The 15,495-nt window shown below is 47.2% G+C and overlaps 1 protein-coding gene across 2 annotated transcripts in view; it reads right to left on the bottom strand.

Annotated features, from left to right (window-relative positions):
* Positions 1-15,495, bottom strand: part of LOC134943626 (lipopolysaccharide-induced tumor necrosis factor-alpha factor homolog) — a 202,741-nt gene that overhangs the window by 60,673 nt on the left and 126,573 nt on the right. The gene's annotated exons all lie outside the window — the stretch shown is intronic.

Here is a 15,495-nt window from a genome sequence, read left to right as displayed (position 1 = left end):
CTGCGCATGCGCAAGGTTCGCAGAGCGCATGCGCTCAGTTATTTTACTCAAAAGTTAGGTATTTTACTCACGGCATAACGAGGATTTTTCATCGTTCTGGTGATCGGAGTGTGGTTGACAGGAAGTGGGTGTTTCTGGGCGGAAACTGGCCGTTTTATGGGAGTGTGCGAAAAAACGCTGGCGTTTCTGGGAAAAACACGGGAGTGTCTGAAGAAACGGGGGGTGTCTGGGCGAACGCTGGGTGTGTTTGTGATGTCAAACCAGGAACGAAACTGACTGAACTGATCGCAATGGCTGAGTAAGCCTGGAGCTACTCAGAAACTGCAAAAAAATTTCTATTCGCAAATCTGCTAATCTTTCGTTCACAATTCTGCTAAGCTAAGATGCACTCCCAGAGGGCGGCGGCCTAGCGTGTGCAATGCTATTAAAAGCAGCTAGCGAGCGAACAACTCGGAATGAGGGCCATGGTTAGCTGCTGAGCCGCTCTCCGATATCAGCAGTCCTAACACTACATAATAGCAGTGCCCACATAGTGCCATGTAATTTGTCACAGTAGGCCTCATGATAAAGGCTATTACTAAAACACATTCAGACAGAGAGCTAACTTACCTGGAAGCCACCCCCAGGATCATCCAGCAATGCTTTAGGTGGTGAGTATTGCTAACCCTTCCCAAGTGCCTAACCCTAATCTCCTGTAGTGTACCCTAACCCTCCCCCCAGTACCTAACCCTAATCTCCCCTCCTGCAGTGTAACCCTAACCATAACTCTGCCCCTAGTGCATAACCTCCCATATCATAACCCTAACCCATCCCCTAGTGCCTAACTCTAATTTCCCCTCCCATAGTGTAACCCTAACCCTGCTCCTAGTGCCTAGCCCTAGTCTCCTATCCCGTAGCATAACCCTAGCCATGCCCCTAGTCCCTAACCCTAATTTCCCCTCTGGTAGCATTACACCTTCCCCTAGTGCCTTACCCTAAGTTCCCCTTAGGTAGCGTAACCCTAACCCTCCTCCTAGTGCCTAACCCTAATCTTCCCTCCTTTAGCATAGCCCTAACCCTTCCCCTAGTGCCTAACCCTAATATCCTCTCCCATAGCATAACCCTAGCCCTGCCCCTAGTGCCTAACCTTAATCTCCCTCAACTAGCATTACCCCAACCCTCCACTTAGTGCTTAACCCTAATCTCTTCTTCGATAGCATAACCCCTTCCCCTAGTGCCTTAACCAAAACTCCCCTTAGGTAGCGTAACCCTAACCATCCTCCTAGTGCCTAACCCCAATCTCCTCTATCATAGCATAACCCCAGCCCTGCCCCTAGTGCCTGTCCTTAATCTCCCTCCAGTAGTGTAACTCTAACTCTCCACTTAGTGCTTAACCCTAATCTCCCCTCCAGTAGCATTACCCCTTCCCATAGTGCCTTACCCTAAGCTCACCTTAGGTAGTGTAACCCTAATGTCTTCCTAGTACCTAACCATAATCTCCCCTCCTGAGGTTGAACCATAACCCTGCCCCTAGTGCCTAACCCTAATCTCCTCTCCTGTAGCATAACCCTAACCATTCTCCTAATGCCTAACTCTAATCTCCCCTCCCGTAGCGTAACCCTAACCCTGACCCTAATGCCTAATCTTGACCTCCCCTCCTGCAACCTAAATCTTAACCCTCCGCTTCCAGCCCATGCAGATTGTCGGCATTGTGACAAAGTAATTATGTAAAATGAGGAACTGCAAGTTAGTATTATAAAAATAAAGTATTTCAAAAATAGAAAAAATAGGATTTTAGTACCTACCGGTAAATCCTTTTCTCCTAGTCCGTAGAGGATGCTGGGGACTCCAAAAGGACCATGGGGTATAGACGGGATCCGCAGGAGCTTGGGCACACTGAAAAGACTTTGACTGGGTGTGAACTGGCTCCTCCCTCTATGCCCCTCCTCCAGACCTCAGTTATAGGAACTGTGCCCAGGAGAGACGGACATTTCGAGGAAAGGATTTTTGTTAAACTATGGGCAAGAAAACCTACCAGCCCACACCACAAACATACTGTACAACCGGAGTAACAGGAAACCAGATAACAGTATGAATTAACAACAGCAACAAGCTGAATACAACAAATACACAACCCTCATGTAAACGAATTTAACCAGCAATAATACACTGCAAGTAACAGTCCGCACTGGGATGGGCGCCCAGCATTTTCTACGGACTAGGAGAAAAGGATTTACCGCTAGGTACTAAAATCCTATTTTCTCTTACGTCCTAGAGGATGCTGGGGACTCCAAAAGGACCATGGGGTCTATACCAAAGCTCCAGAATGGGCGGGAGAGTGCAGACGACTCTGCAGCACCGATTGAGCAAACATGAGGTCCTCATCAGCCAGGGTATCAAACTTGTAAAAATAAGAATTTACTTACCGATAATTCTATTTCTCATAGTCCGTAGTGGATGCTGGGGACTCCGAAAGGACCATGGGGAATAGCGGCTCCGCAGGAGACTGGGCACAAAAGTAAAAGCTTTAGGACTACCTGGTGTGCACTGGCTCCTCCCCCTATGACCCTCCTCCAAGCCTCAGGATACTGTGCCCGGACGAGCGTACACAATAAGGAAGGATTTTGAATCCCGGGTAAGACTCATACCAGCCACACCAATCACACCGTACAACTTGTGATCTGAACCCAGTTAACAGCATGATAACAGAGGAGCCTCTGAAAGATGGCTCACAACAATAATAACCCGATTTTTGTAACAATAACTATGTACAAGTATTGCAGACAATCCGCACTTGGGATGGGCGCCCAGCATCCACTACGGACTATGAGAAATAGAATTATCGGTAAGTAAATTCTTATTTTCTCTAACGTCCTAGTGGATGCTGGGGACTCCGAAAGGACCATGGGGATTATACCAAAGCTCCCAAACGGGTGGGAGAGTGCGGATGACTCTGCAGCACCGAATGAGAGAACTCCAGGTCCTCCTCAGCCAGGGTATCAAATTTGTAGAATTTTGCAAACGTATTTGCCCCTGACCAAGTAGCTGCTCGGCAAAGTTGTAAAGCAGAGACCCCTCGGGCAGCCGCCCAAGATGAGCCCACTTTCCGTGTGGAATGGGCTTTTACAGATTTAGGCTGTGGCAGGCCTGCCACAGAATGTGCAAGCTGAATTGTACTACAAATCCAACGAGCAATCGTCTGCTTAGAAGCAGGGGCACCCAGCTTGTTGGGTGCATACAGGATAAACAGCGAGTCAGATTTTCTGACTCCAGCCATCCTGGAAACATATTTTCAGGGCCCTGACTACGTCCAGCAACTTGGAATCCTCCAAGTCCCTAGTAGCCGTAGGCACCACAATAGGCTGGTTCAAGTGAAATGCCGAAACCACCTTAGGGAGAAATTGAGGACGAGTCCTCAATTCTGCCCTGTCCGTATGAAAAATTAGGTAAGGGCTTTTATAGGATAAAGCCGCCAATTCTGATACACGCCTGGCTGAAGCCAGGGCTAACAGCATTACCACTTTCCATGTGAGATATTTTAAGTCCACAGTGGTGAGTGGTTCAAACCAATGTGATTTTAGGAATCCTAAAACTACATTGAGATCCCAAGGTGCCACTGGAGGCACAAAAGGAGGCTGTATATGCAGTACCCCCTTGACAAACGTCTGAACTTCAGGAACTGAAGCTAGTTCTTTTTGGAAGAATATTGACAGGGCCGAAATTTGAACCTTAATGGACCCTAATTTGAGGCCCATAGACAGTCCTGTTTGCAGGAAATGCAGGAATCGACCCAGTTGAAATTCCTCTGTAGGGGCCTTCCTGGCCTCACACCACGCAACATATTTACGCCAAATACGGTGATAATGTTGCACAGTTACATCCTTCCTGGCTTTGATCAGGGTAGGGATAACTTCATCCGGAATGCCTTTTTCCTTCAGGATCCGGCGTTCAACCGCCATGCCGTCAAACGCAGCCGCGGTAAGTCTTGGAACAGACATGGTCCCTGCTGGAGCAGGTCCTTTCTTAGAGGTAGAGGCCACGGGTCTTCCGTGAGCATCTCTTGAATTTCCGGGTACCAAGTCCTTCTTGGCCAATCCGGAGCCACGAGTATAGTCTTTACACCTCTCCTTCTTATGATTCTCAGTACCTTGGGTATGAGAGGCAGAGGAGGGAACACATATACTGACTGGTACACCCACGGTGTTACCAGAGCGTCCACAGCTATTGCCTGAGGGTCCCTTGACCTGGCGCATTATCTGTCCAGTTTTTTGTTGAGGCGGGACGCCATCATGTCCACCTTTGGTTTTTCCCAACGGTTCACAATCATGTGGAAGACTTCTGGGTGAAGTCCCCACTCCCCCGGGTGAAGATCGTGTCTGCTGAGGAAGTCTGCTTCCCAGTTGTCCACTCCCGGAATGAACACTGCTGACAGTGCTATCACATGATTTTCCGCCCAGCGAAGAATCCTTGCAACTTCCGTCATTGCCCTCCTGCTTCTTGTGCCGCCCTGTCTGTTTACGTGGGCGACTGCCGTGATGTTGTCCGACTGGATCAACACCGGCTGACCCTGAAGCAGAGGCCTTGCCTGACTTAGGGCATTGTAAATGGCCCTTAGTTCCAGTATATTTATGTGAAGTGACGTTTCCATGCTTGACCACAAGCCCTGGAAATTTTTTCCCTGTGTGACTGCTCCCCAGCCTCTCAGGCTGGCATCCGTGGTCACCAGGACCCAATCCTGAATGCCGAATCTGCGGCCCTCTAGGAGATGAGCACTCTGTAACCACCACAGGAGAGACACCCTTGTCCTTGGAGACAGGGTTATCCGCTGATGCATTTGAAGATGCGATCCGGACCATTTGTCCAGCAGATCCCACTGAAAAGTTCTTGCGTGGAATCTGCCAAATGGAATCGCTTCGTAAGAAGCCACCATCTTTCCCAGGACCCTTGTGCATTGATGCACTGACACTTGGCCTGGTCTTAGGAGGTTCCTGACTAGGTCGGATAACTCCCTGGCTTTCTCCTCCGGGAGAAACACCTTTTTCTGTACTGTGTCCAGAATCATCCCTAGGAACAGCAGACGTGTCGTCGGAATCAGCTGCGATTTTGGAATATTTAGAATCCATCCGTGCTGTCGTAGTACTACTTGAGATAGTGCTACTCCGACCTCTAACTGTTCTCTGGACCTTGCCCTTATCAGGAGATCGTCTAAGTAAGGGATAATTAAGACGCCTTTTCTTCGAAGAAGAATCATCATTTCGGCCATTACCTTGGTAAAGACCCGGGGTGCCGTGGACAATCCAAACGGCAGCGTCTGAAACTGATAGTGACAGTTCTGTACCACAAACCTTAGGTACCCTTGGTGAGAAGGGCAAATTGGGACATGGAGGTAAGCATCCTTGATGTCCAGAGACACCATATAGTCCCCTTCTTCCAGGTTCGCTATCACTGCTCTGAGTGACTCCATCTTGAACTTGAACCTTTTTATGTAAGTGTTCAAGGATTTCAGATTTAAAATGGGTCTCACCGAGCCGTCCGGCTTCGGTACCACAAACAGCGTGGAATAATACCCCTTTCCCTGTTGTAGGAGGGGTACCTTGATTATCACCTGCTGGGAATACAGCTTGTGAATGGCTTCCAATACCGCCTCCCTGTCGGGGGGAGACGTTGGTAAAGCAGACTTCAGGAACCGGCGAGGGGGAGACGTCTCGAATTCCAATTTGTACCCCTGAGATACTACCTGCAGGATCCAGGGGTCCACTTGCGAGTGAGCCCACTGCGCGCTGAAATTCCTGAGACGGGCCCCCACCGTGCCTGAGTCCGCTTGTAAGGCCCCAGCGTCATGCTGAGGACTTGGCAGAAGCGGGGGAGGGCTTCTGTTCGTGGGAAGAGGCTGTCTGCTGCAGTCTTTTTCCCCTTCCTCTGCCCCGGGGCAGATATGAGTGGCCTTTTGCCCGCTTGCCCTTATGGGGACGAAAGGACTGAGCCTGAAAAGACTGTATCTTTTTCTGCTGAGAGGTGACCTGGGGTAAAAAGGTGGATTTCCCAGCCGTTGCCGTGGCCACCAGGTCCGATAGACCGACCCCAAATAACTCCTCCCCTTTATACGGCAATACTTCCATATGCCGTTTGGAATCCGCATCACCTGACCACTGTCGCGTCCATAACCCTCTTCTGGCAGAAATGGACATCGCACTTACTCTTGATGCCAGAGTGCAAATATCCCTCTGTGCATCTCGAATATATAGAAATGCATCCTTTAAATGCTCTATAGTCAATAATATATTGTCCCTGTCCAGGGTATCAATATTTTCAGTCAGGGAATCTGACCAAGCCACCCCAGCACTGCACATCCAGGCTGAGGCGATTGCTGGTCGCAGTATAATACCAGTATGTGTGTATATACTTTTTAGGATATTTTCCAGCTTTCTATCAGCTGGTTCCTTAAGGGCGGCCGTATCAGGAGACGGTAACGCCACTTGTTTTGATAAGCGTGTGAGCGCCTTATCTACCCTAGGGGGTGTTTCCCAACGTGCCCTAACCTCTGGCGGGAAAGGGTATAATGCCAATAATTTTTTAGGAATTAGCAGTTTTTTATCGGGGGAAACCCACGCTTCATCACACACCTCATTTAATTCATCTGATTCAGGAAAAACTACGGGTAGTTTTTTCACACCCCACATAATACCCTTTTTTGTGGTACTTGTAGTATCAGAAATGTTCAAAACCTCCTTCATTGCCGTGATCATGTAACGTGTGGCCCTATTGGAAAATACGCTTGTTTCCTCACCGTCGACACTGGAGTCAGTGTCAGTGTCTGTATCGACCTGAGGTAACGGGCGTTTTAGAGCCCCTGACGGTGTTTGAGACGCCTGTACAGGTATTAACTGATTTGCCGGCTGTCTCATGTCGTCAACAGTCTTTTGTAAAGTGCTGACACTATCACGTAATTCTTTCCATAAGACCATCCAGTCAGGTGTCGACTCCCTAGGGAGTGACATCACTAACACAGGCAATTGCTCCGCCTCCAAACCATTTTCCTCCTCATACATGTCGACACAACGTACCGACACACAGCACACACACAGGGAATGCTCTGACAGAGGACAGGACCCCACTAGCCCTTTGGGGAGACAGAAGGAGAGTTTGCCAGCACACACCAGAGCGCTATATATATATATATATATATATATATATATATATATATATAGGGATAACCTTATATAAGTGTTTTTCCCTGATATAGCTGCTGTATATTTATCTGCCAATTTAGTGCCCCCCCTCTCTTGTTTTACCCTGTTTCTGTAGTTCAGGACTGCAGGGGAGAGTCAGGGAGCCTTCCCCCAACAGAGCTGTGAGGAAAAAATGGCGCCCCTTCACGGCGGCCTTTCTCCCGCTTTTTTATGGAAAAATTGGCAGGGGTTAAATGCATCCATATAGCCCAGGAGCTATATGTGATGTATTTTTTGCCAAAAAGGTGTTTTTATTGCGTCTCAGGGCGCCCCCCCCAGCGCCCTGCACCCTCAGTGACCGGAGTGTGAAGTATGCTGAGAGCAATGGCGCACAGCTGCGGTGCTGTGCGCTACCTTATTGAAGACAGGACGTCTTCTGCCGCTGATTTTCCGGACCTCTTCAGTCTTCTGGCTCTGTAAGGGGGCCGGCGGCGCGGCTCTGGGACCCATCCATGGCTGGGCCTGTGATCGTCCCTCTGGAGCTAATGTCCAGTAGCCTAAGAAGCCCAATCCACTCTGCACGCAGGTGAGTTCGCTTCTTCTCCCCTTAGTCCCTCGATGCAGTGAGCCTGTTGCCAGCAGGTCTCACTGAAAATAAAAAACCTAAAACTAAACTTTTTCCTAAGCAGCTCAGGAGAGCTACCTAGACTGCACCCTTCTCGTTTGGGCACAAAAATCTAACTGAGGCTTGGAGGAGGGTCATAGGGGGAGGAGCCAGTGCACACCAGGTAGTCCTAAAGCTTTTACTTTTGTGCCCAGTCTCCTGCGGAGCCGCTATTCCCCATGGTCCTTTCGGAGTCCCCAGCATCCACTAGGACGTTAGAGAAACTTAGCAAAGGTGTTTGAACCCGACCAAGTAGCTGCTCGGCAAAGCTGAAGTGCCGAGACCCCTCGGGCAGCCGCCCAAGATGAGCCCATTTTCCTGGTAGAATGGGCCTTTACTGACTTCGGTAACGGCAATCCAGCTGTAGAACGAGCATGCCGAATCGTATCACAGATCCAGCGTGTAACAAACTGCATAGAAGCAGGTGCCCCAATTATGCTGGGAGCATACAGGACAAACAGAGCCTCTGTTTCCCCAATCTGAGCCGAACCGGCATCATAAATATTAAAGACCCTGACTACATCGAGAGACTTTGAATCAGCCAATGCTTAAGTAACCACAGGCATCAAATAGGCTGGTTTCTGCGACACACAGAAAGCACTTTTGGCAGAACCATTTTCTGAGTTCTCAATCCCGCTTTATCCACATGGAAGATCAAATAGGGGCTCTTGTGAGACAAAGTCGCTACTTCCGACACCCGCCTTGCGGACACCAAGGCCAATAGCATGACCACTTTCCAAGAGAGAAATTTTAACACAACCTTTCATAAAGGATTCAACCAGTGTGACATAAGAAACTGCAACACCACGTTAAGGTCCCACGGTGCCAGTGGGGACACAAATGGAGGTTGGATGTGCAGCACTCCTTTCAGAAAAGTCTGAACTTCCGGAGAGGTGGCAAATTCTTTTTGAAAGAAAATTTATAAGGCCGAAAACTGCACTGAAATGGAGCCTAACTTTAGGCCTGCATCCACACCTGCTTGCAAAGAATGGAGAAAACGACCCAGCTGAAATTCTTCCGTAGGAGCCTTCTTGGATTCACACCAAGACACATACTTCCTCCAAATATGGAGGTAAAGCTTCACCATTAATCCTTTCCTAGCTTGAAGCAAATTGGGAATTACTTCACCGGAAATACCCTTTCGGGCTAGGATTTGGCGTACAAACGCCATGCCATCAAACGCAGCCGCGGTAGGTCTTGATACACGCCCGGTCCCTGCTGCAACAGGTCCTCTCGTAGAAGAAAAGGCTATGGATCTTCTATGAGTAAGTCTTGAAGATCTGTATACCAAGCCCTCCTTGACTAGACCGGAACAATGAGGATCGCCTGAACCTTTGTTCTTCTTACTTTTATCACCCTTGGAAAGAGTGAAAGTGGAGGGGACACATAGACCGACTGAAAACACCCAAGGTGTCACGAGGGCGTCCACTGCTATAGCTTGAGTGTCCCTTGACCTGGAACAATATCCCTGAGGTCTCTCGTTGAGGCGAGACGCCATCATGTCCAATTGAGGCACTCCTCAAAGACTTGTCACTTCTGTGAAAACTTCTCGATGACAACTGTATTTCTCCCAGATGGAGATCGCGTCTGCAGAGGAAATCTATTTCTCCGTCATCTACATCCGGAACGAAGACTGCTAATCTAGCGTTTACCTGGCTTTCCGCCCAGCAGAAAACTTTTGTGGCTTCTGCCATTGCTGCTTTGCTCCTTGTTCCGCCCTAGCGGTTACTTACGCCACTGCTGTTAAGTCGTCCGACAGAATTAAGACGGGCAGATCACGAAGAAGATGTTCGTTGAAAATAGCTCTTAATTCAAGAATACTTATTGCAGACAAGCTTCCTAGCTTGACCTTTTCCCCTAGAAATTCTCCCCCTGGAAAGACTGGTCCCCAGCCTCGGAGACCTGCATGCATGGACACCAGGATCTAATCCTGGATCCCGAACCTTCGTCCCTCTAGGAGGTGAGAACTGTGCAGACACCACAGGAGCGATATCCTGGTCCTTAGGATTATTTTCCGGTGCATATGTAGGTGAGACCCGGACCACATGTCCAACTGGTCCCGTGAAATCCACTCTGGCATTTGACCTGCTAACCGAAAAGGCCTCTTAGGCCGCAACCATCTTCTTCATCAATGGAACATCTTGATGGGTTGTCACTGCAAATCTGATCCGACTCTGGATCCTCAGATCTCTTTCCACAGGAAAAACAAACTCTCAACAGTTCAATATCTAATCTTATTCCCACCTCCGACATCTGCGTCGTTGGGATCAACAGCGATTCTCTGTTGAAGAACTGTCAGAGAGAACAACGATTTGTACCACTTGTTTCTTGACCTCGCCGTAGTCAGGAGAGCGACCCAGTACAGAATAATAATGGCTCTTTCTATTGAAGGAAAACCATCAAACTGCCATCACTCCGGTGAAATGGCAATGACAATCCTGGATAGCAAACCCAGGTAAGCTTAATGCGGATGAACCGCATTTAAACCCACTTTCTTCTTTTACGTGTTGGAGATCCCTGCCGGAGAGATTCCATCCTGTAGTTCAACTTCTTAAGTAGAAATCTTTTTTTTTAATATATATATATGACAGGGACAGCAGGACAATGTCCTGATCCTGACCACACTCTTGTATGGCGTTGCATACTACCTCCCCTTCCAGAGGAGAATCGGTAAGATCTATTTGAAAAATCAGTGAGGGGAATCATCTGGAAACTCTAGTATGTCCCCCTTTGGATTCTATTTTTAACTCACTGGTCCAAGTCCATTCCAGGACTGACTGAAGAGTATTAGACGAGCTCCCACCGGTGTGGGCTCCAGAAAGATAGATCCAGCGACATGCGGTGGATGTGGTAGAAACAGAAGACGATATCTGCTTCTGCGAACCTGTAAAGGCCGCAGACCTCTTACCTTTCCACCTTCCACTATCTGCAAAGAAAGGGAAAAAAGAACGGTATCCAACCGGTTAAAATGACTGCATCCCACAAAAGAATGCGTCATCAACTGTTGTGAGGGAACCTATCTCAAGATTAACTTAACCAAGGCATCCCCAAACACCGGTTACACTTTCATAGGGAAGAGACTCCAGTATCTCTCGGAGTCAGCCTCAGCATTCCCTTGGTGAATCCACAATGCCCTCCCAGTCGAGAGGGCCATGGAAATGGCCCGCACACCCAAGAGTCCCATACCTCTTGTAGTCGCACGGCAGCCTGCTGCAATGTTCTAGAGAAGACCCAACTTAAGAAATATCCCCTCTCTCTCTAGGATAATTCTATCGGATGCCAAGGCAACCGACCATTTCTGAATACAAGCACTCCCCCATGCGTATGTAATGCAAATATCATCAAAGCATATAATTAAAATATCACTTAGCTTCCTGTATACGATCCTTTGTGACAGGGCCCCGTGCAGATCAGGGGTTGACATTCACTTTATTCTATCCGCGGCGGGAAAAGAATAAACACTCGGACTCCTCGTGAGGATTTGAGACCATCTTGTCACGGCTGACCTAGAGCTTCATCAACAGAGCCACCAGCACATGAGAAGGAATCATTTTACTTCAGCATTCATTAGAAATTGTAATATGCATATACATATTTTAATACACATATACACACATATCCTATATATATATATCTATCTCATACATACTGTATAAGTATTTTGTCTGGAACCGCAGGGTCCCTAGCGACATTAATGTATGACCATGTACAGAATGCCCAAGTTGTGGATCTAACCAGGAAACCTTATGGTCGACATAAAACATAGTATTTGTCGACAACAGGGAGTAGTAACCAGGCAAAATAACATTCTTGCGACCCCACAAATACAACCACGTCTGTGCTCGAGCTACAGGCACATGGAACTGTACCATACATATACATACATATACATATATATATATATATATATACCCATGATGAAGTCTAATTATTGACGAAACGCGTTGGGACTGATGCACCTGAACTTCCCTTATGGGCAGATAAGCTATTTTAATATTTATTTTTTGTACGTTTGAATTTTGACCATTTATTTGGATGTTTATGGAAAATCAGATGTATTCTATTCCTGATATGGACAGATAAGCTTGTCATACATTCTATCCTGTACGCTTGCATTACTTTCATTTTTTATGTTCTATGTGTTGTATTAAATATTGTGAAAAACTTTTAAAAAGATCCCTGGCTGTGGATTTTAAATTGTGGGATTTGCTTTTACCCAGAAAGTTTTTTATACACAATTGGTTCATTTGATTTGTGGATTGAAAATTGCGTGAAAACAGTACGCGCTATGTTATTTTGTTCTTTCTTTTTTCATGTACCTATATTGGTCCTATGACTGAAGGAAAAGTCTTTTATATGCCAGATAAGTAGCGTCCTGTTCTCATTCACACCAGTTTTATACTTTATACTTTATATAATCTTATTAGACACTAGTAGGCGCCCTTTTCTCCACTTCCTAAAAAATTTCTCTTTATGTGTTTTCCAAGCACATATCTATTGCTTAAGGTTGCAGCCACTCTCACTCTAGAGGAAGTGTCACTTACTGTATGCACTCGACTTCGTATTTACTACTGGTAGTACACTGTGATACCTGAGCGCCCCCGTTTCTATTTGTTTGGATATATATATATATTATATATATACATACATACACACAGGTATAGGTTATCTACATCCTGAGGCGGATTGGCCATAGGGTTCACAGGGAAGATTCCCGGTGGGCCGACGCACCCGTGGGGCCTGTTTTGTTTGAGGACATGTGGTCCTATTTATAGACATAATGAATAAGATGCTAAATAATTTGCATATATGAAAACGATTTTGCCACTTAGCCTGTGATTGCAGATGATCTAGTGTATGCTCTGTCTGCCTGCTTGGCTGACATATAAGATTGAGTGAATAGTGATTGGGATATGCGGTTGGTGTAATAAGCAAGAAAATATATCTTTCTAAAGAATGATATTGTTTCCTAAATTCTGAAGGTATATCATATAATGTGCTCATAATATTTAATTTTATTTCTTTTTAACTTCCCCCTTGATGCTGGACATGCCCACTATCTGGAAAGTCTTGGGGGGAGGGTGCTGCTGCCATGGCCCATGGCTAGACCTTACACCTCTGGTGCTGCCCATGTGGGGCCACTAGTACAAATTTTTCCAGGGCCGCTTTTTGTTCCCAATCCACCCCTGTCTACATCATGTTAATTTACACCCAGTAATAACTGTTGGTGCCGACAGGGTCACCCACATACTACTGTGTCTCCCATACAGTGTTTACTTTTGAAAAAGCATACAACTACCGACGTACTGACACTTCATCTACTGAATCAAGTACCATCAGGAGTTGGCAATGCCGACAGAGGGATTCCCATAGCTGTTTTGCGGCAGAGCACTCACACATGTCGACACATGTGTACTAAAAAGCTATAATGGGTATATCTGACAGGGAAAACACAGAAACTTATATACAACTCATTTACTACACGCACATTATAGTATATAGTGCTATATTTCCTATAATTGCACTACATCACTGTGCCCCCCCTCGTTTTTCACTGCTAGCGAACAGTGCTTTGGCGGGGACAGCGACTCTGTGAGGAGAAAATGGCGCTGTATCGAGTTGTGAGGGCTAAGCCACGCCCCCTTCTCGGCACGCTTCAGCCCCGCTATTATTTTACCTTTTTATACTGGCGGGAGTCCGTATACAGTGCCTTTGCACCGTATACATCTTTTGCCAGGCTTATTGAAGAGGTATATTGCTGCCCAGGTGCCCCCCCTGCGCCCTGCACCCTTGTAGTGCCGCTTGTGTGTGGGAGCAATGGCGCGCAGCACGGTACCTCCGAGACTCTGAAGTCTTCTGCCATCACTGAAGTCTTCTGATCTTCTAATACTCACCCGGCTTCTTTCTTCTGGCTTCTGTGAGGGGGTTGACGGCGCGGCTCCAGGAACAAGCAGCTAGGCGCACCAAGTGCAAACCCTCTGGAGCTAATGGTGTCCAGTAGCCTAAGAAGCAGAGCCCTTAACTCAGAAGAAGTAGGTCTGCTTCTCTCCCCTAACTCCCTCGATGCAGGGAGCCTGTAGCCAGCAGGTCTCCCTGAAAATAAAAAACCTAACATAAAGTCTTTTTAGAGAAACTCTGTAGAGCTCCCCTAGTGTGTGACCAGTCTCCTCTGGGCACAGAATCTAACTGGAGTCTGGAGGAGGGGCATAGAGGGAGGAGCCAGTTCACACCCATTCAAAGTCTTATAGTGTGCCCATGTCTCCTGCGGATCCCGTCTATACCCCATGGTCCTTACGGAGTCCCCAGCATCCTCTAGGACGTATGAGAAACAGTAAATATGAGTCAAAACAAGAGTTCCTTGGCTTGGCAGAATATTGGCATGGCAGAATCAGAAAACAAGAACAGGTAACATGAACAGAACCAGGAATCCAGAAAACAAAACATGAACATCAATGACCAAGCCATGAGTGCTTGGCTCAAGCAGAATTAATAGCCAGGAGTCAGGTGTAGAGCATGCTGGTACTTGCATCATTAATTACCCGACACCTGGGTGCATAACAGAGTCCAGAGAGCAGCACCTCTGGTGAGCCCTGGTGGCAGGGGAACATATTACTGGAAAACACAGCAAAACAGACAGTTCTAACAATTTCTCTGTAATGTATTTCAATTGTGAGTCTGGAGCAATAGTATCTAATTGCGAAAATTCCCTCTAGCTCACAGTTATACACATCTGCTTGTGCTGATAGGGAATTGTCTAAAGCAGGCATTCCCAACCTCGATCCTCAAGACACACCGATACCCCTTTCACACTGAGCTGAGTGCAAGGTCAAGCTGGGCAGTGGCAAACACAGGATTTCTAGAGAGGGGTTTACAAATGCAGTCAACAATTTCCCACTCTGCGGAACATGGGAGCAAGTGCAGGAGTCTGGGCGAGCGGTAGAAGATCCTAGTAACGACTCTGAACATTGGTCTTTTTATACACTGTATATACTGTATGGAATACAGTATTTATATTTAACTGTATAGATGGTTAATAGCAGTGCCGTAACTAGACATTTTAGCGCTGTGTGCAAGAAATGGCATCGCCCCCCCACCCACTTAACGTAAACCGACGGCAGTGCGCGCCGTAGGCACGCGCAAAAAATATAGGGAAAGGGGTGTGGCCACAAAATAATACCGATTCATATAATGGTGCACAGTAGTCTCCATTATTCAAATTATGCCGCACAGTAGCGCCACTACACCAGGTAGAGCCGCTTTTTCACATTACGGCAGACAGATTTCCCTTTTTACACATTACGGCAGACAGCGTCCCCTTTTTATACATTACAGCAGACAGCGTCCCCTTTTTACACATTACAGCAGACAGCGTCCCCTCTTTACACATTACAGCAGACAGCGTTCCCTTATTACACATTAAGGCAGACAGCGTCCCCTTTTTTACACATTACGGCAGACAGCGTCCCCCTTTTACACATTACGGCAGACAGCGTCCCCCTTTTTACACATTACGGCAGACAGCGTCCTCTCTTTACACATTACGGCAGATAGCGTCCCCTTTTTTACACATTACGGCAGACAGCGTCCCCTTTTTTACACATTACGGCAGACAGCGTCCCCCTTTTACACATTACGGCAGACAGCATCCCCCTTTTTACACATTACGGCAGACAGCGTCCCATA

The sequence above is a fragment of the Pseudophryne corroboree genome, chromosome 7, assembly GCF_028390025.1.
Source record: "Pseudophryne corroboree isolate aPseCor3 chromosome 7, aPseCor3.hap2, whole genome shotgun sequence".
In the NCBI taxonomy this organism is placed as follows: domain Eukaryota; kingdom Metazoa; phylum Chordata; class Amphibia; order Anura; family Myobatrachidae; genus Pseudophryne; species Pseudophryne corroboree.
The sequence above is the reverse complement of the archived record's forward strand: the minus strand, read 5'-3'. Positions and strand labels throughout refer to the sequence as shown.